We start from the raw sequence: 27,603 nt of genomic DNA, 5'->3' as shown, positions 1-27,603 counted from the left end.
TATACAGACAAATGATCTTTGACAAGGGTACTGACTTTACACAATGGAGAAAGGATAGTGTCTTTAACAAATGGTGTTTAGAAAACTGGATATCCACACACAAAATAATGAAACTGAATCCTTATGTTATGCAATACACAAAAATTAACTCAAAATAGATAAAATATTTCAATGAAAACCTGAAATTATAATACTCCTAGGGGAAAAAAAAAACACAGACAAAAAGCTTACTTATACTGGTCTTGATAATGATTTCATGAACATAACATGAAAAGCATACACAACAAAAGCAAAAATAGACCAACAGGACTACATCAAATTAAAATGCTTCTCTACAGCAAAATGTTTGCAAACCAAATATCAGATAAGAGGTTAATTTCCAAAATACATAAGAAACTCCTCCAACAGCAAAAAATTAATAATCTCATTAAAATGTCAGCATCACACTTGAATATACGTTTTTTTCAAAGATGACATACAAATGGCCCACAAGTATATGAAAAGATGTTTACCTTCACTAATCATCACAAAAAGGCAAACCAAAGCCATAATAGCAACTCATACCCGTTGGGATGGCTATTAAAAAAAAAAAAAAAAAGATAAATGTTGGCATGGATGTGGAGAAACTGGAACCCTTGCATACTGTTGAATGCTGGTGCAGCAAATGTGAAAAAACAGTATTTTTTTTCATATTACTTTTTTTCCCTGACAAATTTAAAAATAGAACTACCATATCATTCATCAACCCAACTTCTGAGTTTTTATCCAAAAGGAGTAAAATCAGGATCTAGAAGAGATAGTAGCTTTCCTATGTTCAGCGAAGCACTTTTCACAATAGCCAAGATGTTAAAACAACCTACATGTCCACTGATAGATGAATGAATTTAAAAAACAAAACAAAACAAAAAACCCCCAAAACCTATGGTATATGCATAACAATAGAGTACTATTCAGCCTTAAAAAAAAAAAAAAGGAAATTCTGGGGCTCTTGAAGGGCTCAGTCAGTTAGGCAACTAGCCCTTGATTTCGGCTCAGGTCATAATCTCAGGGTTCTTCAGATCAAGCCCCAAGTCAGGCTCTGGGCTGTCGGCCTGCTGGGATTCTCTCTCTCCCTCCCTTTGTGCTTCTGCCCTACTCGTTCTCTCTCTCTCTCAAAATAAATTAAAAAAAAATTTTTTTCAAAGACAGAAATCCTCATATGCCACATGAGAACATTATGCTCAAAGAAAATATATCACTCACAAAAGGACAAATATTGTATGATTTCACCTGTATCAGGTATCTAAAAACTCATAAAATCAAAGAATATATATATATATACATATATACGTATACACACACACACACGTGTGTGTGTGTGTGTGTGTGTGTGTGTGTGTGTGTGTGTATAACGTTGGTTGCCAATTGTGAGAAGGAGGATTGGGGATTTGACTATCAATGTGTATAAAATCTCATTTAAACAAAATGAGTTAAGTTCTAGAGATCTGCTGTACTAACACTGTGCCTATAGATAATGATACTGTATTAAATGCCAAAAGAAACTATTAAGCATATTTCATGTGAAGTATTCTTGACACAATAAAATAAAATAGTAAAGTGTTTTGGGGCATATTCCTGTGTTTCTTCATGAATTTTTATATATAAGCAAGTCTCTACAGGCATTGGTTAACACTGTCTACTATTTCTTTCATACACATGAGACAGAAAAAGTGAGAGGAATGGAGGGAGAAAGAAAGGAAGGAAAAGGATAGAAGGGAAGAATGGAAGGGGAAAGAGGGAAAGAAGAGAGAGAAGGAAATAAAAAGGAAAAAATGGGGAAAAATAGAAGCTTCATAAGTTTATAACTCATAGCTAAATATCCAAACTGGCATTTTTGAGAATTAAATGAAATACAGATCACTTCGCAAGCCATCAATTTTTTAGCTACTCAGGTGCAGTGAGTTGTGTTATTACCAGGCCAGCTTTTCTCAGTACTTTTACATGGTGCCAAAGGAACTGTTAGCTTTGCCTAAAAGTGCTCATTTGTTACCCAGTGATGACAATTACCTGTCTCCTCCTCTTTCATAGACACTTAATCTCTAAACTGAAAATGCTGTCAACCAAATTTATAGATATCCTTATTTGAGGCAAGGACATCAAATCCAGAGAGTATGTTGAGCCGTGTGTATGCCAACAAAGCAAGCCCATGACACAGAAAGTAAGTAACACAGGAAAGAGCCCAACAGGCAACAAAGTCAAATGATGGCTGCCAAGGAATGGCTGCTTGATCAAATGCAATGGGCCAGGCTCCAGGGATCAGGTTAAAATTAAATGATTAATCCACAGGGTTGGAAGAGCTCACTGGGACACCAGCTAGAATCCCAGTGACCTAGAGGGATCCCCACAGACTGCAGCAGCTGCTGCTTCTGCTATAAACCTGATGCCAGCAAAACACAGGCTGAATTCACTTCTATTTCCTCAGCTTCTAATTAACACTATGAAACACTTGTATTTTTACCTCATTTCCATCAAAACATAGACTAGATTGTTTCTTCCTTTCCTGAAGTGTCATCATAAATATGCTTCAGAATTTCTCAATATGATGCTCTCAGCAGCCTAAATCTCTCTCCCATATGGAGAAGAGTTGAGGCCAGTCCATTTCAGGCTACCTTCTTCATACAGCAGAGTAAACTGTACCCTGGATCCCTGTCCCCTCCTCCTGGCATGGAGACAAATACCTTTGCTCCCAGCTACCTACTAATGTAACCTTCTGGAAGAGCAGGGGACATCAGGCCTAATCCCCTCTACTTCCCAAGTCTCATGCTGCTTTTCCCCTTATCCAACTAAGACTGTTTCTGGCCTATACAAAAGCATATGCTTGTACAATAGTTACTTTTCAAAGTGGTATCACCTTATTGTCTCATTCCTGCTTTATTTTTAAATCTGCTGCAAATTAGAAAGTGGTTGTTATTCTCACTGTAGATATGAGGAAAGGAGACTCAAAACATTAATGAACTTCCTCAAGGGCACACAGTTAATAATAGAAAGCAATTTTGTGCCCAAGGCTGGTGTTTGCGTCATCAGACTTGCTCTTGCTTTGTGTAAAGTGTCTCCCTCTCGAGAATATAAGTTAAAGGGCTATGGCACTTAATTCAGTACAATACCCATAATATATGTTCAATAATTTTCTGTAGACTGCTTGAACTACCATTCTTAAAATAGTATAATACCTCTGAAGAATTCATTCCTTAAGATTACTAAATATAAAATTTAAGTTCAAATCCCTTAAGTGAGTTTTACTGATTAGAAGAAACCACAGTGAGTGTCAGAAAAATAGAGAACATTTTGCTTTCATTCTTTTTTTTAATTGAAAATATATCATCAATGCCCTGATCCTTAGATGTCTAAAGAAACCAAACACCATGAACAGAATGTCTTAATGTCCATTTATTCAGCAAGCATTTATCTAGGCACATCTGATAGGTGTACACAAAATAAAAGCCTGTACAAGGACAGATGTTTCTACAATGAAGAAAAATTTGACAAAGAGCAAATGCTGTTCCCTGTGCTTGAAAGGCACAGACTACCTTGAAATTTGCACAAACAAGGTAGCTATAACAGGCACTTATTATATACCTAATGCTTGTGAGATACTATTTGAACAGTTTATAGGCTTTACTTTAACTTACAGATCAAAAACTTGAGCACATAAAGTTAAGCAATCAGCCCAAATTTCCCAGTAAGAGTCAAAATGGATTTAAATCAAAATATCCTTGAAGCAAAACAAAACAACAGAACCTGGTCAAGCATACCTTACTGACTCCTTGGCTCAAGTTATTTACTTTTTCAATCTTCTCTTCAAATTAATTTCCTACATAATGAATCCAAAAGGCCATAAACATCTGCAAAATAGACTAGCAAGTATCACCAAACTAGAGGAAAAATAAATTGTCCTCAAATATGTATGAAAGAGAGATACCTCTAACTGGTGCTATTGCATCTGGCAATCAGAAAAGACCACAACTCAGTCTGAAAATGCTACATGATAAAGGAGAAAAAGAGAAGATATTCATTCCCTATGCCTCCAGTTTATGCATTAAGGGGAGTACTATGGCAGGAAGTGGATGAGATAAGGAGAACAGTGCAAGGAAACATATGCAAAGAGATAAGATAGAAAGGACAGCCAAGCACAACATCCCCAGGAGCTCCATATCTCTTTATCACAACACAGTACCCTTGTCATGATGATATTAATATTTGTGTGGCTGCTACACAGAAACCACCAAAAATATAGCCATACCCCATTAATTTTAAAGATTATCCATACCTATTGCTCATACAGCGAATACTGATTTAGCAGCTATGTATGCTAAAATAAAACTTTGTGACACTTGGAAAAACAGGGAAAATTCACATATCATTGTGACAAAAAAATTCAGCTTGTATGCTTTACTTTTTCCCTCTGAGACCTAAATGATCTCTCCTAAAGAAAGAGTTTTGTTTTGTTTTGTTTTGTTTCTGCCCATGACTGTTAATATTTTGGTGGCATACATTTGGTTAATCAACAAACAAGCATAAAATAAATTGCTTTTTAAAAGAGCTTCTTTGACATATTCAGGATTCATGAGCTCTCTTCCTCTCATAATACACAACATATGTGGTTATACACAGAGAAATCCTCTGTGAAAAAGATCCAGAAACTAGCTGAGCAACTCCTACATATCAGACAAATGAGTAAATACCCAAACAGAAAAGGGTAAAAAGGCTGATACATACTCTCACCATAAACCCTACTCAAACTTTTTACTCTGTAGGGAGAAGGTAGGAGTGAATCCCCAACTCCTAGCTTCTCCTTGAGGAGTAGTAAAGGATTTTGACCCCACATCAAGCACGTCAACTTTCAAGACTCTAAGTGGAGGAATAAGTTCCCAAATACCTACTTCTGAAAGCCAAGAGTTAAAGTCAAAGAGTGTAACAAAGACAAAGAAGGTCATTACATAATCACATAGGGGCCAACTCATCAAGAGGATCTAATAATTATAAATACTTATGTATCCAAAATAGAAGCATCTAGATATAAAAAGCCAATATTAACAGATCTGAAGGGAGAAACAGACAACAATACAATAGTAACAGGATATTTCCACATTAGACCAGATGGCCCCTAACAGACATATACAGAACATTCCATCAACAATAGCAGAATACACATTCTTCTCAAGGGCACATGAAACACTTCCAGGATAGATCATATGTTAGTCCACAAAACAAGACATAATAAATTTGGAAAGACTGACATTACATCAAACATCTTTCTGGACCACAATGGTATGAAACTAGAAATCAATTACAAGAAGTAACTTGAAAAATCATAAATATGTGGAGATTAAACAACATGCTCCTAAACAACCAATGGGTCAAAGAAGGAATAAAAGAAAAATCAAAAAATCTCTTGAGACAAATGAAAATGGAAATGCAACTTACCAAAATCTATGGAATGAAGCACAAGCAGGTTTACATTGATCAACACCTACATTAAGAAAAAAGAAAGATCTCAAATTAATAACCTGACTTTACGCCTCGAGGAACTTGAAAAATAAGAAAAATTTAAGACTGTAGTTAGCATAAGGATGGAAATAACAAAGATCAGAGCAGAAATAGATGAAATGCAGACAAAAAGACAATTTTAAAAAATCAATGAAACTGAGGGCTGTTTTTTTCTAAAGATTAACAAAAAATAGAAACCTCTAGCTAGCCTTACCAAGAAAAAAGGTCAGAAATAAATAAAATTATAAATGAAAAAGCAGGTATTATAACTGATAACACAGAAATATATAGGATCATAAAAAATGAATAATTATACACCAACAAATTGGACAACCTACGAGAAACGTATAAATTCCTAGATTTATATACAAACTACCAAGACAAATTCTTGAATAAATAGAAAACCTGAACAAACTTAGTACTAATCATATTAAAGATGAATCTGTAATTAACAATCTTCCAACAAAGAAAAGTTCAAGACTGGATGGTTTCAGTGGTGAATTCCACCAAATTATCAAAAAACTAGTATCAATCCATATCAAGCCTTTTCAAACATAGACCAGAACACTTTCAAACTCATTGAGCAAAGACAGCATTACCCATATACCAAAGCCAGACAATGATATCAAAAGAAAATTATCCCCGATGAACACAGATGCAAAAGTCCTCAGCAAAATTATTACCAACCAAATTTAAAAATACACTAAAAGATCATATACCATGATCAAGTGGGATGTATTCCTGAGATACAAGGATGATTCAACAACTGCAAATGAATAAATATGATAAACCACATTAACAAAACGGAGGATAAAATCATATCAACATCTCAAGAGATGCAGAAAAAGCATTTCACAAAATTCAACAATTTTTCATCATAAAAGTTCAAAAAACTTTCAACAAACTGGGTATAGAGGGAACACACCTGAACATATATGGCAAGCCCACATATATAATATCATACTCAACACTGAAATGCTGAAAGTTTTCCTCTAAGTCAGGAACAAGACAAGAATGCCCACTCTTGCTACCTTTATTCAACATAGTACTAGAAATCTTAGTGAGTAATTTACGGAAGAAATGGAAATACAAGGGATCCAAATAAGAAAGAAAGAAGTAATTAAAACTGTCTTTACTTATAAATGACACGATATTTTATGTAGTAAATCCTAAAGACTCCAAATTAAGTCAGTAAATTTTCAGGATACAAAATCAATGTACAAAAATCAGTTGTGCTTCCATACACCAACAAACCATCAGAAAGAGAAATTAAAACATCCCATTTACAATAGCATCAAAAGAGTAAAACACTTAGGAATAAATTTAATCAAGAAGGTGAAAGATCTGTACCAAAAACTGTCAGACACTAATGAAAGAAACTGAAGAGGAACCATATAAATGGAAAGATATTCCATGTTCAAGAACTGGAAGAATATTATAAAAATATAAAATAATATTCATACTATTTAAAGTATTCTATAGATTCAATACAATCTCTTTCAAAATTCTTATAGCAATTTTTACAGAAACAGAAAAATCGTGATTTTTTAATGACAGTACAAAAGATCCTTAACAGCCAAAACAATCTTGAGAAAGAAGAATAAAGCTAGAGACACCATACTTCCTGATTTCAAACTATATTACAAAGCTATAGTAATCAAAATAGCATGGTATTGACATAAAAACAGACACAGAAAACAATGAAAACAAAAAGCCCAAAAATAAACCCATACATATATGGTCAATTAATTTATTAAAAAAGAGACAAGAATACAAAATGGGGAAAGAGTAGTCTTCTCAATAGTGATGGCAAAAATGGATAGCCACGTACGAAAGAATAGAACTAGACTCCTATCTTACAGTTTTCATTTTCATAGACAGACAAGAAAGAATTTCAGTGAATTTAATGATGCACTATTAAGCAAATATGTCATACTTGCATAATGTAGGGAGAAATTATAAAATCTGTTTCCAACTTTTTTAGCCTTAATTTATTGAAAGCATACATTTGCCTTTCAATGATTATTTTTTATGAAAGATTTGGTGATAGTTCCCTATAGGAAATAGTCACTCAATAATTCATTGTAATACTATTCCACTAGAAAAAGTGATTGAGTCTGTGTTTTCTCAGGTCTGACCATGAACCAGAGATACATTTTTTTTTCAAATTACATTCAGCTTTAAAAAATAAACAGTCTTCCCAAAGGCAGAGAAACTTTAAGAGAGCAACATTCACCATCCTGGCTGTGAACATCGCTCTCTATAAACAAATCTGACAAATAAACATGGTCTCTAAGCTACCTACTTCCCTGTCCATCTGTTTGTATGGCAGGGTGCCCTCACTCAAAGGGCACTGCCAATTTTATTTTGGAAAAAAAAATACAGTCACAATGAGGTGAAATAAATTGCTTCTGCAGAATTTGCATTGCTTAGACCTGCATGTTTGGTTTTGATTTTGGTTTCATTTAGTTTCATTTCTGCTCTTGCAACTCCTTAGCCAAAGGAGAGGGCATGCTAAACGTATCCTCAAATAATATGGGGAGGGAAGACTCAGAATAAAATAACCTGTTATCTCCTCCCTAAAACTGGCAATGTGTGAAATTACAAGCATCATTTTATCAATGAGAAGGGCATTCTCAGCATTATCATCCATGTTTCCTAAATGATTCTCCTTATTGAAAAAAAAAGTTTAAAACAAGAACTAATGAGAGTGAGATGAAGAGAGTCCAAGTCTTGCTACACAGAACATTTTTCAATTAGAGATTAGGCGATTGAAGAACAGACTAGTAGTGTGCCTATGAGATAAAGGCATCAACCAGCAGGCACTTTCATTCAAATGAAATCCCTTGAAAGACATCACCATCCAATCAAACATTAACAGAGTAATAAAAATGATCTTAACCACAAACCTTTTAGAATATTGTTTTGGCTTCACACCTTTTTCCCCCAAAAAGCTCAAGTACCTGGATAATAAGCAATGAACTATAATCCTTAGTAGGTCATTAAATTTTATTGACTTTGCTTTTTGTTTTTTCTTTACTTTCAGTGCATTTTTTGTCTTCTTTCAAAAAACAACCAAATTAAAGTCAAATATATCCTTTTATAGTACTTTGTCTATCCTTATGCTATGATTACAGAAAAACTGGCATTACCTTATGTTGTCTCATTAATTAGAAACAGGACTAATAATTTCCTCTATTGGTCTTTGTTTTCAGAGATGTGGGAGATCATGGGCTACCAGTAGACCAAACTTTACTGCTCTTACATTAAAACAATGCTGCCTATGGTAAAATTCCTAATATCAACTGCATCATTAACCTATATTGTAAAGAAAAAAAAACACCACATCTTGTTTCCTTTATAATGTATACTTCTTAATAAAGTTTTATTTTTTTCCCTCTTGGTAGGTATCTCATGTGAGAGCTTACTTAGAGATATTCTGAGATAGACTTTTACCACTTAGTTTCTTTACCTAATAAAACTTTATAATATCTAACCATCAAAGTAATATACTTTATATAAAGTCACATGTGAACACTTTTAAATTAATAACTCTATCTAAATGTTATGTTCTTTTTAATCAATGCAGTTTTTATAAATTGGCAAATTTGTAAGAAAACATCTTACATTCTGCATCAATTCATCCATCTCTCCACCCATCCATCCATTTCACATTCATTAAACCCTAGTGTCCCTGACACTAGGATTTTACCCCGCCCAAAAAACATTACCACACAAAGCAGCTGCTGTTTGTTTTTTTGTTTTTTTTTAATTTTTTAATGTTTATTTATTTTTGAGACAGAGACAGACCATGAGCAGGGAAGGGGCAGAGAGAGAGTGGGAGACACAGATGTGAAGCAGGCTCCAGGCTCTGAGCTGTCAGCACAGAGCCCGACGTGGGGCTCGAACTCACAGACTGTGAGATCATGACCTGAGCCGAAGTCGGACGCTTAACCGACTGAGCCACCCAGGCACCCCAAGCAGCTGCTATTTGAAGTAACTGTGCATTCCTCAGGATAAATACCAAAGTATGTGTGGATCATCACTGTCATGAGAGAGACAACTAACTGAATAAATGATCAACACACCCTAACCTCCCCCTCAGCTTGTACTAACTTTAGACAGACTTCTTCCTGACTCTAAGCCCTGACCTCCCTTTTGTTAGAGGGATTTCTTTAGAAAACTTTTAATTCTAAGTTCTTTCTCTTCCCCTTTGAGATATAAATCTTTTTTTTAATTCACTTGCCAGTTTTCCAACCCAAGAATGTCTCCTTTAAGAACCTGGGAACTATCTATTTCAAATATTATGACAGTGCTCCTATTTCCCAGTTTCTGTGGGAGGTCAGAGCTTAATTTCAGAGGATACCATGCTCCAACTTTCAAAGTTGTCGCCTGTCATAAAGATAACCATAATATTTACCTTTTTCTCTTAAAGTTTATGTACTTATTTTGAGAGAGAGAGCACATAAGCAGGGGGGGGGGGTGCAGAGAGAGAGAGAGAGACAGAAAGAATGCCAAGCAGGTTCCGTGCTATCAGCACAGAGCCCAACATGGGGCTCGACTTCACAAACCATGAGATCATGACCTGAGCCAAAATCAGGAGTGAGACAGTTAACTGACTGAAGCCACCAGGTGCCCCATACTTTTCCTTTGGGTAAAGACCGTTAACAAACACAAAAGCCTAAGATCCCCCCGCTTCATTTCAGTTCTTACAATCTCTTCTACCCTTTCTTTGGTGGAATTGAGTTCACAGCATCTTTGGTCTCTCTCCCTTGTGGCCTTGAATGAAATGTCCCTTCCCCATTTCACACACCCAGTGCAAGTTTGGCATTGACACAACTGAGGGCAAAATAAGCAGTATTGGTGAACCAGACAGAATAGAATATTAATAAGCATAAAAACAAATGTAATGGGATAAGCAAAGATATGGGATAAATGAAACAAAAACAATTAGTCATAAAAATGACCAAGTGGACTCCCTGGATACAAAAAATATAAGAACTGAAACAAATTATTCAGTAAAGAAGTTAAACAGCACAATTGGCTCCGAGCAAATTAGGGAGCAAAGAAACGAAGAAACTCACCCTAAACAATACCAGGAAGACATGATGAGTGGAGAATATAAAATAAAACTTGAGATACAGAGATTCAAGTGTTAACACCTTAGCGATAAAGACCCTAAAGAAGGAAAAGTAGAAATTCATGAACTAGGAATACCATGAAAATTACATAGATCTAAAAACTAACAAAACAAACTATTAATAATCCAAGGATAAATATGAAGCCAAGAGAAAATGTATGAAATACTTATATACACAATAAATTACACAGCAAAATTTATGCAAGTGGTTAATGCGGTGCTTAGAGGAGTAATAGTGGCTTGAATACATTATTCACAAAAATAAAAAAGGCAGAAAAAGTTTGAATATTTGAATGCATTATTTATCAAAAAATAAAAAGGAAGGAAATGAGTTTCACATTCAACCCAACAACAGAATAATGGAATGGAGGTTCATCAAAGAAATAAGAAAGAATAAAATAATAAAGTACAAGTCAGTATATAAATTAAAGAATAAAACCAATCAAGAAAACAAAAGATGGTACTTTGAAAAAAGGATAATTTAAACAAATCTCTGGCAAGTTCTATAAAGAAAAAAAAGGAAAAGACGCAAATAAAGAGAATGAAAAAAACTGAAAAATTAAAGATAGTTACCTTTAAAATAGAATTACTAGAAGTCTTGTAAAATACAAAATGCCAAAAGTGCATAAGAATGAACTAAAAATGACGAAAAATATATATACTGAAGAAATGGAAATGGTAGTTATAATCTACCTTGCATAAACAAATGCCATGCCCAGAAGATATTTTAGGGGCTTTCTAGGAGTCTTACAAGATACATTTTTAAAACTAATTTATTTATTTTGAGAGAGACAGAGAAAGTGCAAGTAGGGGAGGGGCAGAAAGAAAGGAAGAAAGAAGGCCCCAAGCAAGCTCTGTATTGTCAGCAAGGAGCCCTCTGCGGGCCGCACCCACGAACCACCAGATCATGACCTGAGCTGAAACCAAGAGTCAGATGTTTCACTGACAAAGTTACCCAGATGCCCTTCAAGGTACATTTAATCCCATTTATATGAGATGGTACAAATAATAAAAAGAACAAGTGAAAAGTAAAATTAAGAGAGATCTGTAGACTTCAGAATATCGGGCCAGTATAATTTTATCAAAAAGAAGAAAAGTTAGAAAAACATGTATAGGCCTAATTAAATAGACAAATATACATAAGAAATGATAAACAGAACTTCAGCTAATTGTGTGCAACAATGTATCAAAATTATGCATCATGGTCAAGTAGAACATAACCATCATCTGTTGCCTGTGTCATCACTGCAATATCATTCTAGCTGGTCTCCTTGCTCCCACCCTACCTCCATAGCGTCTTTTCTCTAACCAGCAGTTTCCCTTTCTTTGCAGGACTAATGTTATGTCAATTCTCTGCTTAAAACCCTCTATTCACTTCCCATTTTATTCAGAGTAAAAGCCAAAGTTCTTTTGTGATGGGTCATTTTATGTGTCAACTTCATGTCTTCACAGGGTGATGCATATTTGGCTAAACATTACTTCTGGGTGTGAGGGTATTTCTGGATGAAATTAATACTTGAATTGGTGAGTTTAGTAAAGAGAACCTGAATAGAATAAAAAGGCAAAGAAGGAAGGATCTGGCCCTTCCTGCTTGATTGTACTGGAACATAAATACTTTCCCTGGTGCCCCTGACTCCAACATTCAGACATTCAGACCCAGACTGGAATCTACATCATCTGCTCCCCTGGTTCTCAGACCTTAAGACTGGGACTGAATTATACCACTGGCTCCCCATGTTCTTCAGCTTGTAAATGGCAAATGTAGGACTTTAAAGTGTCCAAAATTGTGTAAGCCAGCTCCTTAAAATCTCTTCACACACACCCATACACACACACACGCAAACACACACACACATACAAAATTGGGTTCTCCGGAGAAACAGAACAAAAATATATTACAAAAAATATATATACTGAAGAAATGGAAATGGTAGTTATAATCTACCTTGCATGAACAAATGCCATGCCCAGAAGATATTTTAGGGGCTTTATAGGAATCTTTCAAGATACATTTTTAACATTAATTTATTTATTTTGAGAGAGACAGAGACAGTGCAAGTAGGGGAGGGGCAGAGAGAAAGCGAGAAAGAGGACCCCAAGAAAGCTCTGCACTGTCACAAAGGACAGTGAATATATATAAATATATATATACATAGTCTGTCCCATCACCCTCCCCATAATCACATGCTTGTCTTCATCTCCTACCACCACTTGGGAGCTGCTGGTCACCCTGTTTCAGCCACATTGGACCCCCTTACTCAAATATCCCAAATCTGCCCCCGCCTTATGACTTTGGCCACCTGTTTCTTCTGTGTGAAACAGTCTGTCTCCAGTTATTTCACTGGTTTATTCCTCAATTTATTCAAGTTTCTTAAATACAACAATACCAGAAGCTCTTTCTCTGACAAATGCTATAGAGAAGTATAAATACCCACACAACTTGACATTGTCCACACCCTGTTTCTATTTTTTTTCCCACAGCACCACTCACCATCTACCCCAATGAAACAGCTACTGTGTTTTGTTCACTGAGGTATCTCTGTATCAGGAAAAAAAAAATGGACAAAGATAGAAATGGAAAATACATGGAAATCCAATCCAAATGGCCAAGAACAATACAAAAAGGATGCTAAGAGCACAGATCCTGGAACTAAACAGCCTGGTTTGAATCCTATCTCTATTATTCATTAGCTGTATCATGTAAACACAAAAAGAGTGAAAATCATAAAGAGTCAGAGAAATTCTAATTCAAACCAAAACCCCCCAAAAATGAAATGTCAGAAATTAGAGAGGTAGGTAATTCAAAATGTGGATTCAAATATGATAAATGAAAATAGGATATATATTATATAAACACTTTGGAAATCACTGTGACATCATTCAGAAAAGTTACCCCATGATTTGGCAAACTTACTGTGGGTTTAAACCCCTCCAAAAAACACACTGATATGTATAAGGATGGTCATAGTATAGCATTGCTTGTGATAACAGGAAGTTGTAAACAATAGACATGGGTATCAATAGCTACAACATTATACAAAATATGGTAATGTATATTATGGAATCTAAGTAGGAGCCAGAAATATATAAAACAGTACTCAGGAAAACAACCTAAAATTTTTCAAAGATATAAACAGATCTATGGACATATCCTAATATTAAATACATTTGAACCGATGACTATGGAGCAAAGAATGCATTTGGGATGATGTAAGAACATAATGTAAGGAAATAAATTTTCTCTAATGAAAAAGAAACTGGACCTTGACAGGCTGATGCAAGAAACATTTTAAAGTACCAGAGATACCACAGCCTTCCTTAAACCATGCTCTGTCAGTTTTTCCTACAGCCCTCCATGTTAAAGCCAGTCCTGAACATTATAAATATCTCTAGAGGAATAAAACTATTTTATAAGATGAACATGATCCAAAGACAGGAATAGCAAAAAGAGAAGAAACTCACAAATGTGACATTCGGAGATTTTCTATTTCTTAGTCATTACCCCTGTCTAGTGATTTCTAATTTGAACCCTAATGCTTAAGGCTCAGAATTAATGAGCACCTACAGGAAAAAAAAATGCAGTTTAGGGTACTTTAGATAGTTGCTGGATAAAGAAAAGTGGTATTCAAGAACAATCAGAATTATATTTACTGAAATTATATACTATGTGTAAAAAAAAAACAATTCTAAACTTTTGTATAGAATTTTAAATTCCTCCTTTCACCATTCATTTGAGCTTCTTCTAAGTTCCAAGTACCACACTATGTTGGGAAATAAGACCTAGCTTTTGATATTGGAGAGTTCAATTTGTAGTCACTGTTGGTTTATTTATACTCTCTAAAGTAATGCCATGGATACAAATTAATACATTTTATTTTAGCATACTGCTTTTTAATAGAATCACATTTCATTTTCTTCATGTTTGGATTTCACAGTATGCAACTCTGAAATTACTAAAAATAATTACATGGAAATAGATAGATAGATAAATAAATAAATAAACTTAATGATTAATTCAATATCTTACAGTTAACCAACATCCTTATTAATTTCAGGCATCTTTTCCCTAAAGTTTATAATATATTATTTCACAAATATTTCTTTCTATTCCATTAAAATAAATAGAGATGAAATTATAAGAGCTTTTAAAGGCTAACTAGTGGAAATGCTAGACTACATTAGTGAAAAGTCTAACTTACAAGTCATTTTACAAAGAATGTTACCACTGTCCTTTCAACCATGCACAGTAACTTGAGCTGAGCTCTACCAGATTTCTGGCTACTGAAGTTGAGAAAAAAGATATGGCGAGAGAGAAAGAACAATGGCCTAGCAAGTAGAGAAACGAGTCTAGTTTCTGGTTTACTAAACCACTGGTACGTAGATTAATGTACTGCTATGGTAACATACATTTGTTCAGAAAATTTATTTGGAGACGCTCCTATGTTCTAGGTTTTATAGATAAATGGGAGAACAAAAAACAAAGCTCTTCCCCTCCTGGAGCTATCTTGCAGTGGGGAAAACAGTCAAGCAAGAAGTAAAAAGCAAACTTACATAAAAGATCTGTCAGTGATAATTACCATGAAGAAAAATAAAGCAGGCTTGAAGATGTAGATTATCTGTACACTTTTTAGAAATGGAGTCTGGGAAGGTTTTGCTGAGGAGGTAGCATCTGAGCAAAGTCCTGAATGAAATGAAGGAGTTTCGTGAAATGCAAGTGTATGAGGAAAAGGCTCCACACAAAGGACATAGTATTTCACCAATGGAAATAACAAGTTAGAAGGTCCTGTTGTAAAAATGACCTCAGTGATTTGAGAACTGGCAGGAAGGCCGACGTGGCTTGAGATCAAAAGTCAATGAAGTGGCACCAACAGCAGGGACAGATCACAAAGAACCTCCTGTCATTAACATTTTATATTTCAATAGCTGTTTGGGGGTCAGGAGGAAAACAAGAGAGACCCATGAGGAGGTTTTTGCCCAGTAATGACAGTGGCTGTTTCTAACAGCAGCAGGAGTGGGCACTGTGGAGAATAGTCAGCTTTGGGGTCATTTTAAAGCAGAGCAGGTAGCATGTGCTGCTGATTCGGATGTTACTAATAAGAGAGAAGATCAGGGATGCCATTGGGATTTGGGGCTTGAGCAATTTGGGGGGTGGTGGTATAATTTACTGAGATGAACAACAACTGATGTGAGGGGGAGGGAAAGTTAATCACCCTGGTTGGGAACAATTTGAAATGTTCATATGGGAGACCAGTGCTCCATCCCCTGAGTTACATAGCCTTAGAAAGTGAATTGGGAAAATGTGGAAGGGGCAGAGAGGATGCAATTGAGCTAACCAAGTGGTGGCAAGCACCCACTTTCCTGAGATTGGGTATGTCAAGAAAGCTGAATTTTCAAACCCAACCCCTGACTCAAAAAACTGGCTGCAACAGAGGATTATTAGGGTTGTGGAATTTATAATACAATGATATAATACAATGATGGATATATATCACTAAACATTTGTCAAAATTCCATACAATGTACTACACCAAAAGTGAACCCTGATGTAAAGTATGGGCTTTGGATGATAATGATGTATCACTATAAGTTCATCAGTTGTAACAAATGTAACACTCTGGTGCCAGATGCTGATATAGCAGAGGCTAGTAATGGGTATTGGTGCAGGGAATATATGGGAGCCCTCTCCACTTGCCACTCAATTTTGCTGTGAACCTAAAACTGCTCTAGAAAATAAAGTCTACTATTTAAAGATAAAACAGGAAAGAAATACTCATTTTCAGTCTAAGTGGCAATGTTGAGTAGACAACTGAATAAATATATTTATCCAGATTTCAGGGGCAAAGGTAAGACTAGAGATGTATGTTGGATAGTCAAATTTTCTTTTCTCAACTGAAAATACTTTCTTTTCTCAACTGAAGATACTAACGTTTATAATATTGAAGGCTTATAATATTTGAGAGATATTTATTGAATTACAATTGACGTGTTTGTGTACAAGTATATATCTCTACAATAATCTAAAAGAAAAAAAAACATAAAACACTATAAAGAACTAGAGATAGAGGCAATTATGACCGGAGAAAAGCTTTTCATAAATCCCCTGTTGTAAACAAAGCAAGTATATTAAAAGATAAAGCTGTTATGAACCTATAATAATGATTATTTTATAAGTAGTATGGTCCAGAAAATAACTCAAAAATTATTTCTAAATTAATTCAAAAGTGTGGATTTTAAATATATAAAGCGTCTAAATTTTTAGTATTAAATAGTTACATTTCAGGTATTCTAAAGGTATAAAAAGGTATTAAAAGGTATTAAAAGATGAAATATTTAAATGAACCTGGAAACAAATAGCTGTATTTCAGAATTCATCATGAAAATACATGCAAATGGAATATTCTTTCAGGAGAATAATAGGAAACTTGATACCAAAGAACTTTAAGGTAAGTATTTGGAATAATTTTTAATGCACCATCAAAAGAATTGGTAAATATGTAGTAATTTCTTTAACAATGATCAGAAGGTAATGAGGAAAAAAATGCAGGACTGGTGAATATTTTAAAGTTTTTAGCTCAACTGTATTTAAGTAATCAAGTAAGTGAACATTAGTGTTTAAAAAGATTCTGGTGTATTTCAAAATAGACATGGATAATTTCATAAATATTTGAAACTTTATTACCTTAATGTCTTAAACAGCAGATATTTCAGAATTCTTTGTAATGCTACTTGGCAATCATTTTCAAAATTTAATTTTCCATACAGACATAATGAAGCTAAATTTCCAGAGGCAAAGTGATGGTTTCAGAAGAAATAAATTGTTTTTCTCATTTAAATGCACTTTCGCTAAAAATAACTTCTATATTTCATACTTTAGTCACCTCAAATATGTTACAGATATTTGAAACTCAACTGTAATTCAATTTGCAAACACAAGGTCAAAAGATATCTTGCTTAAGACAACTGAAGAAACTGAAAGATGTGGATTTAACATGAAAACAGAATATAGGTGATCATTTTGTAAAGTTGAAAAAATAACTGATATGTATTCAGGTGTCAGACTATGTGGTTTTTTTCCACTTTATGTTTTTAATTATCATAATTATATCAAAAGTGCACTTTTTTGGTACATAGTTTTGTGAATTTTAACACACAGAGTACATATACATGTAACTAGCAATATAATTAGGAACTGTTTTACAAACTTTGTTCCATGTAAATTCCCTCATGCTGCTACTTTAACCATACCCTGAGGGGTTAGGGGCAGGGGAGGTTATACCCACTGGTACTTTCTCATTCACTAAATTTTTGTTGTTACAAGAGTAGAACGCTTCCTTCTTTATTATATTTAAGACTGTGTATTTTCTTTTGAGACTTAGTCCATCATTTTCCTAAAATTACAATAAAAAAAGTGTTCATAATGTTTATCTATTACATGGAATAATTTCTTGGTTTGTGACTTAAAATATTTTTTCCTGTATATATTATATATATAACATATCCCTTATGATTATTTATTTTGATGGGATGTTTTTTCACTTGAGACAATATATTAAAGGTGTTCTCATGGGAGAAATATAAGACTAGGTTCCAGGCTTATGACTACGTATCTTATTTTAATTTGATTTAGCATTTATTTCTAATCTAGTAAAAATAAAGTTAGGCAATCATGGGTTTTTATGGTCAGGAAGTATTTTCTTTTCACTATCCAGCCAGAAAGAGACTTCTACTTGCAAATATGGTTTACTTGTATAAATCCATATTTATAGCCACCTCCTCTATTCCTCAAAGCTAAATATAGTCTAGAGGTGATTCGAACAGTAGTTCCTGAACACCATCACTACTTTTGTAAACATAAGATTTAAGCCTCCCATTTCTGGTTTTGATGATCCCTTTACTGTTGGCTCATTCCAAGAGGCCACTGTGGCATCTTGTCTCTGCTTCCTACCACAGGAACCCCTGGTTCCCTTCAAGCTATCAACAGTCTTGCCACATATTATATGTTGATTTAGGTAATCTGTGATCTCCTAGCTTCCGCAGAAATATTTTAGGTGTTCTATCTGGTCACTCTTTAAATTATAGATAATTTTTGAAAAAAAGGATAGAACACAGGTTAACTTCATGCCCCAATCCTCAAACTGAAAATATCAGTTGAAGCATTTTTCCAAATGGCTCCTCTCAGCTACTAAAATTTTTCACAAGGGGACTGAAACCCACAGAAATACCATCGGAATGGTATAATCTGGCCAGATCTGGAAGCTCAGTTCCTGGTTACAACACAATCCTTTCATACTTGAGACTAATATCCCTTTTCATAAAGAGTATGTGTAACATATGCACTTCTATTTAATGGAATTTTACAAACACCAGGTTCTATTATTCTGTTTTTTTAGTCAAATCTACAACCCAAGAAAAAAAAGTATGTGCAGAGATACCTCCTCCTCTTAGCAACTTGAAAAGTACAGTCTAACCGTAATTTTCCAAGATGTACTTTTCAAAAGGACATAGATAGGGATCTAGATAAAAATGTACTCTCTAAAGCCTAATCTGAAGTATTTTACTGCAATTAGCTCTTCTGTTTATTAACACTATGAAGATGAATGCCAGAATATTCAGAGAGCTTTTTAATTAAAAATTGACTATAAGTGATATATAATAACCAGGCAGTTGACACACAGTAATTGCATCATTATCATTGGTTCTCCCAAGATTTTTATAATAAATGCTGAAATGTCCCAAGAAGCCTATTTGTAACAATACAGACCATAAGAACTAACTTGAATTAATAGGGATCACCAGAGCAATTGCTTTCTTTTCACAGAAATTATGTGGTCTTTTAGTTAATGTGTGTAGGAATCCATAGTTACTAAATTGTCTTTCTATGTAACTCAATAATGACTTAAAATAATCATCTATTAGAAGACTTCAGCAAAGATAGTCTTGAAATTTGAAGTCATTTTCAAAATTGTAAATTTCAATGGTTTTTACAAGCAGTGGCCTCAAGTGCCCCTTTACAATAGTTCCCCAAAAAACCAAAAAACTCCTGTTCCTACTCCTTTCAGCACTGATGCATACATGTACTCATAAACATGCTCACATATGTATGCAAACACATCCACACACAGACATGCAAATATACATCACACACACACACACACACACACACACACACACACACGGATATGTGAATGTTAGGACTCTTTAATGTATGCAGTCCATATAACTAAATAAAAACTCAGTTCCTAATTGCAGCACAAACTTCAATCATGCAAAATACTAAGATTTGACAAATATTACTATTTTCTATTTTGTTTTCTTGAAAAAAATATATCTAGATGCCCATTGCTTGCCATACAGACTCTGGCATCTCCCAATGTGGATTTTTAAAGTTATAAGCTTTCATTCATATGAAGAATTTTTAAAAAGCTACCACTCTCAACCTCAACAATGGATGTAATTCTTGTCAACTATTATGGTAACCAGATCATTTTATATCTAACAAACTTAAAATGTCCTCCATGCACTTTGTCATAGCAGAGCATTCAGCAATAACGTGGTTTCATCTTACCTGGCCAACATCCTTCCTCTCTCATTTCTTCTTTTACATATTCCTCTCTAAACTCAACTCTGCTTACCTCTTAGAACATATATTTGCTTTCAGTACTACTACATTTCTCCATCTTTACATGTCACTCTGTCCTCACAACCCTCTTTTCTTCTCTGACAATAGCTAATCATTAAGAGACCGTCCATGTCCCAATGATTTGTAAAGTTTTCTCAGGCCTTTCAGACCCCCATGTGTTCTTGAATTTCTCTAACATTTCCATCTTTACAACTTATTCACACATTTTACGTACTTTTTGTACAATCATCTTTTCATATATTTTTCTTATGTCTCCCAATTATAATTTTATTAGGAAGCAGAGATAGACTCATATTTTTAGTATTAAAATGTTCCATGCAATTGTTATATTAAATACAGTTGGCCGATTCATTGTGAACCTATTTTCTTTGTATGTTGCTCAACTGATGATAAAGAGATTTTAATGATGGTATTTAGGTTATAACTCTAAGTAAAAGAAATTTGGTTAGGAATTATTTCCCTTCATCTTCATATTCAGTGATGGATCTGTGAAAAAGATTAATCCTAGGCACAATTTAAATTTTCCATAATAGAAAGAGCCTAAATGTCCATCAACTGATGAATGGATAAAGAAATTGTGGTTTATACACATATACAATGGAGTACTACATGGCAATGAGAAAGGACGAAATATGGCGCTTTGTAGCAACGTGGATGGAACTGGAGAGTGTGATGCTAAGTGAAATAAGCCATACAGAGAAAGACAGATACCATATGTTTTCACTCTTATGTGGATCCTGAGAAACTTAACAGAAACCCATGGAGGAGGGGAAGGAAAAAAAAAAAAAGAGGTTAGAGTGGGAGAGAGCCAAAGCATAAGAGACTCTTAAAAACTGAGAACTGAGGGTTGATGGGGGGTGGGAGGGAGGGGAGGGTGGGTGATGGGTATTGAGGAGGGCACCTTTTGGGATGAGCACTGGGTGTTGTATGGAAACCAATTTGACAATAAATTTCATATATTGAAAAAAAATAAATAAATTTTCCATAATAATAATAGATATTATTCCTGGATGAAACTGATGTTGAAAGAAGCTTTCTGTTGACATTGCTTTCAGTCTGATTATTTAAGAGTTAGAAATATCTTCTTAACATTTTAAGAGTACTTACACAGATGATGCTGGCCACTGGCTAAGAAGAAACGATCAGAGTCAAAGAGTCATAGATCACTTACTTACTTACTGTCTGACCATAGAAAAATCACTAAATTTTCTCTAGTGGTAGTCTGTTCGTGCTGCTAAGGTAGCTCAAACAAAAATATTTATTTCTCATAGTTCTGGAGTTTGCGAAGTCCAAGATCAAAGTGCCAGAAGATTTTATTTCTAGTACGATCCCTTTTTCTGGCTTGCTAAGAGACACCTTCTCTCAGTGTCTTCCACATGGCTGCACAAGAAATAGCTCTGGTATCTCTTCCTCTTCTTATTAAGGACATTAATCCCATCATGGTGGCCCCACTCTCATGACTTCATCTAAACCTGATTACTTTCCAAAAACCTCATCTCAAATACCATCACATTGGTGGTTGAGTTTTCAATATATAAACTGGCAGGGGAGGGGGGGGGCAAAGCATTTCATGTATAAAAATACTCATGTATCAGGTGAAAATATCTTATATGTATTCTTTGAGAAAATTCTTAAACAGAATCCGTGATTCTCTGGCATAAACCCTTCTCAAGTCTCTGTTCCATGTACTACAATTCTGACCATTTGACTCTTGCCACACTGGTCTTGTGTTAGTTCCCTTAAAACTGCTTTGCTCCTGTTCTGTCTCCTAGGAAGTTCCTACCCCAGATCTTCATACTGCCTGTTCTTTCAGACCTGTCAGGTTTCATTCAAACTCCACCTCAGTGAGACATTCTATTGCCAGCCTTATGAAAAGGCATTCCAGATACTCCCTGTTTATTATCTCATGCTACTTACTGTTTGATATTTCCCTGTTCATGGACTTATTTACTCTGGACTGTTTTCCTTAATAAAAGTTAAGTTACATAAAAGCAGAGACTTTTTCTGTCTTGTCCACTGCTGACTCTCTTCTATCTCAATTGTGAATGGCACAGAGTCAGCACACAGTAAATACTTATAGGATTACTAATTAATGATTTTAAAAGTTAGAATTTAGAGTCCCACATAGAAACAGTCAATACATGGTCTCTGTGTTAATAATGTGCACATATAATTATTTCAACTTTAATAATCAAAATAGCTTTAATTTAATCCTAAAGCTCAGAAAATACAACAATTTTGAAATAAGAAAGATACTTGTATATAATTCTATGTGGTCCTTTGTTTACTTTTCAAACAATTCACCTTATTATGTTAATTAAATATATTAAAATTGAAAGTAAATTCACTTAGTTATCAATATACACGAATGGTTCAAAATGGTTCAGATCTTGCTGGCAGAGTACTGAGTAGGGGTATGGGCTAAATGGGTGAGGGGCATTGAGGAGGGCACTTGTTGGGATGAGCACTAGGTGATATGTGTAAGTGATGAATCAGTAAATTCTATTCCTGAAATCAATACTACACTGTAAGTTAACTTGGATTTAATTTTTTTTTAAATGTAACTAAAAATGGTTTAGATATGCTAATACATAATTAGATTTTCTCACATAATAAAACACCCTCAAACTCTTGAGATGCCTGGGTGGCTCAGGAGAGTAGGTGGCTGACTTTGGCTCAGGTCATGATCTCATGGCTTGAAGTCTCGTGAGTTCAAGCCCCATGTCGAGTTCTGTGCTGACAGCTCAGAGTCTGGAGGCTGCTTCTGATTCTGTGTCTCCCTCTCTCTCTGCCCCTCCCCTGCTCGTGCTCTATCTCTCTCTCTCTCTCAAAAATAAATAAACATTAAAAAAAGTTAAAAAAAAAAAAAAAACTCTTGAGGGCAATCAATGGTCTATGAATCCAACACCGGAGGAAGGATAAGAGCTTTAGGCAGAATGCCAGCATCATATAGTTTAAGAATAAATGGAATAAAACACTGTTGTGCCTTATTGACGTGTTCTGTCATCTGGACTCTTCTTGTACTCCTTCACTCCTGACCATCAGTTTCTCTCCCATGATGTAACATCATGTTCCCATGAACTCATCCTGTCATTTTCCCTGTCTTAATCTCTACACATAACCCTTCATTCTCCCATCTTTTTATCCCTTTCCATTCTCCCTAAAATAACAGGTAAATACAGATGCTATTACGTTGAAAGTAACACCTAACAAAATATAACAAATGAGGGGAAAAATGGGGAGTGTTAGTACCACCTTTCCTCATGTCCAGCTCCTCACCTGAAACTTTCAGCTTCTTACTACTCTCTTGATTTCAACAACTAGAAATATAAATGGCTAATTTGTCCCAACTTTCTTATTCACTGCTATATAAAGAAATTACTAGCTACTATTGGTGTGACTCTTGAAGTCACTCAAAATCAAAGATAAATTGGTTTGTTATCTGACACATCCATAGATTATAAAAACATTTTGATTACAAAAGGATGAATTAATTTTTTTTTAAATGAGACGTGTCACCCTTGAAATCTACATTCCCAATACTTCTCTACTCCACCTCAGCCATAGCTTCCTCTCCTGACAGATTCACAATACCAGGCACATAAAGGCAATAAATGTGGAAATGAATAATTACTCCAGAAAGTCTCCATCCTGTCCCTCCTTATGTTGCACTGTTTTTCCCACAACAGTATTTGACTTCAGTCAAGTTTTTCTTCCTTATGCCTGATCGTGCTTGTAAATTTTCACTTCCATGCCATTGTACACATTATTTTTTCCCACAAACCTCTACCTAACTCCATCCCATTGAGGAATTCTTTATTTGTATTCTTTAAAGTCCTTATTAATCTTCACCCTTTTATCATAAGCAATTCCTTTTCTTAATGTTTATTTATTTATGAGAGAGAGAGAGAGAGAGAGAGAGAGAGAGAGAGAGAGTGTCAGAAGGGGAGGAGCAGAGAGAGAGAGGGAGACACAGAATCCGAAGCAGGCTCCAGGCTCTGAGCTGTCAGCACAGAGCCTGATGCGGGGCTCAAACCCATGCACTGTGAGATCATAACCCAAGCCCAAGTTGGATGCCCAACCGACTGAGCCAACCAGGCACCTCTTATCATAAGCAATTCTTAAAACAAACCTCTCCTTGATGCAGAATTAACCATACACTCATTTGTGTGGTTTGGTCCCACACAGATACTTCTACTCTTCATTTACCACACTGCGCAAATAACGTTTATCTTTGTTTGTGAATCCTGTTGAACTACAACAAGGGCACTTTTAAATTTAAAGTATGTTACAAATTGATTTTCTACTTAGAACTAGTAGTCACACCCAGCACTGACCTAAAAGACTTAGAATTTGAAAAATTAGTAAATGTATAGGAACAAGATGATTATCCATTCTAAGTCCAGATGTGACATTCCACATTAAAAAGGCATTTCGGGATACCTGGATGGCTCAGTCGGCTAAGTGTCCGACTTCTGCCCAGGTCATGATCTTGTAGTTTGGGAGTTTGAGTCCTGCATCTGGCTCGCTGCTGTCAGCACAGAGCTTGCTTCAGATCCTCTGTCTCTCTGTCTCTCTCTAAATAAATAAATAAACTTAAAAAGGCATTTCAGAGAGGGGCTTTTTATAATTGTAAAATGGTTAATCCACCAGAAATATATAGGACAATTACAAAAGATATATGAGTAGGGGCCCCTGGGTGGCTCAGTCTGTTGAACATCTGACTTTTGATTTCTGCTCAGGTCATGATCCCAGGGTGGTGGGATTGAGTCCCAGATCAGCCACCCTGCTGAGCATGGAGTCTGCTTAGATTCTCTCTCTCTCCCTCTGCCTCTCTTCCCCACTTGCATGCTCTCTCTCTCTATAACAAAACAAAACAAACAAAATAAAATAAAAATATACAAAATATATATGAGCCTAGCAACAAATTCCTCAAATACATGAAGCAAAGCTGACAGAATTAAAGAAAGAAATAGACAATGAACAGAGAGAGTTGGACATTTCAGTATCCCACTTTGAATAATTGATGAAACAATGAAACAGAAGATCAACAAGTAAACAGAACAATATAATGAACCAAATAGCACTAAACACATAGAACATTTAACCCCAAAACAACAGAATAAACATTCTTCTCAAGTTCACATGGAACATTCTCCAGAACAGACCATAAGCTAGCCATATAAGAAGCATCAGTAATTTTTTTTAATATTTCAATAATACAAAGTATGGTATCCACAATAAAATGAAATTAAAAAAAATAAATGCTGGCAATTCTCAAAGATGTAGAAAATAAACACTGGCAGCACCCTCCTAAGCAGATAATGAGTCAAAGAAAAAAAATACAATATACTAAAATGTGTGGGATGCAATAAAAACAGTGGTCACAGGTGAATGTATAGCTGTAAATGCTTTTACCAAATAAGAGAAAGATTCGAGTTCAGTAACCTAATCTTCCACTTTAAGGCACTGGAGAAAAAGAGCAAAATAAACCAAAAAAATGAGGAAAAAATATACGATAAGGACTAAATTAGAAATAAATTAAAGAATAGGAAAAGTAATAGAAGAATTCAACAAAACCAAATTGATTTTCTGAAAGAATCAGCAACATTAAGAAACTTGTAATATAGTAACCAAGACAAAAAGAGATATGAGTAAAACTGCTAAAATCAGGAATAAAAGAGGAGACATCCTCTCTTAAAAAATAAAATACCAGTGAATGTCCCCTAACTCATGCTATGGGAATAGTAATATCCTAATAACAAAACCAGATAGACATCCCAAGAAAACTACATATAATACCTCTTATAAATACAAATGCAAACGTCCTAAAAAAAAAAAAAAACCAGTAAAACGATATATACAAAATGTTATACAATATTGCTAAGCATTTATGCCAGGAATGTAAGATTGATTTAACATTGGGAAATAAGTTACTATAAAGCAGCATATCAAATGAATAAATGCAAAATCACATGAACACTTCAACATATACAGAAAAGGTATCTGACAAAACCCAACAACACTTTGTGATGAAAGTCTCAACAAATTCAGAATAGAAGAAAAACTGCTTAACTTGATTAAATGAATGTAGGAAAATCTGCAACTAACTTATTTAATGACTTAACGTTTTTGCCTAAGATCAAAAGCAAGACAAAGATGTCTTTTCCCATCACTTCTATTCAACATTGCACTGAAGAGTCTAGCCAGGGAAATTAGGCAAGAAAATAAAATAAAAGGCAACCATATTGGAAAGGAAGCATTAAAAATCTCTCTTTTTGCAAGCAGCATGATATATATAGAAAATCCTTAAAGATACACTACAAATATATTAGACTAACAAAGAAGTTCAGCAATGTTACAAGGTGTAAGATTAATAAATAAAAATCAATTCTGTTTCTATACTGTAAATAAACAATTGAGAAATTAAGAAAATAATTATATTTACAATAGCATCAAAAAGATAACATACTTAGAAAGAAATCCAACAAAATACAAACAAAACTTAAGAAAAAAACCTTTACTCTGAGAACTATGATTGCAGAAAAACATTAAAGACCTTAATAAATAGAAAGACATCCCATGCTCATGGATTGGAAGACAATATAGTTAAGATGGAAGTACCCTTAAAATTTATCTACAGATTTAACATAATCATTAGCTAATTCTCAACTTTTCCCCCCATACTAACAATCTACTAAAATTCTAAGCAATGGCAATTCAAGTAACATAATAACCAAACAATTCTGACAAAGAAAAAATTTGGACAAGTCTTATTTCCTAACTTCAAAAACTAATAAAAGGCTATAATAACCAAGATAGTGTGGTACTGACACAAGAACAACCATATTGACCTTTTCACTAAGTTAAAGTATCCAGAAGATCAATTTGAAAGCAGATATGTTGTATATTTAGACACAGAATTAAACTAATAAACAATAAAGTAAAAGTGTATTCCAAATGCAAAATGATGTTCTACAAGCAAATCAAATTGACAGGAATCCTCAGAAATATATTACAAAACTGTTTCAAAAAATATTTTCATTAGCTGGTTTATTTGCATTCTTTTTGATTATTCAGGATATATTAGAACACTTGTAATCAACAGTAATGAAAAGTTAAAAATTTTATTTATTGATAAATCTTTCTATATCTCCCAATAATCTAAATTTCCATATATTTAAACTCTAATATTCTTTATAGGAACAACCCTTTTACGGACAATGCAGAAGATGTATCTGAAGGGATACAGGTTGTAGCTAGGTATCAAGAAAAGTAACCAAGAGAGAACAATCAG

The sequence above is a fragment of the Panthera uncia genome, chromosome A2 (assembly GCF_023721935.1).
Source record: "Panthera uncia isolate 11264 chromosome A2, Puncia_PCG_1.0, whole genome shotgun sequence".
Lineage (NCBI taxonomy): Eukaryota > Metazoa > Chordata > Mammalia > Carnivora > Felidae > Panthera > Panthera uncia.
The sequence above is the reverse complement of the archived record's forward strand: the minus strand, read 5'-3'. Positions refer to the sequence as shown.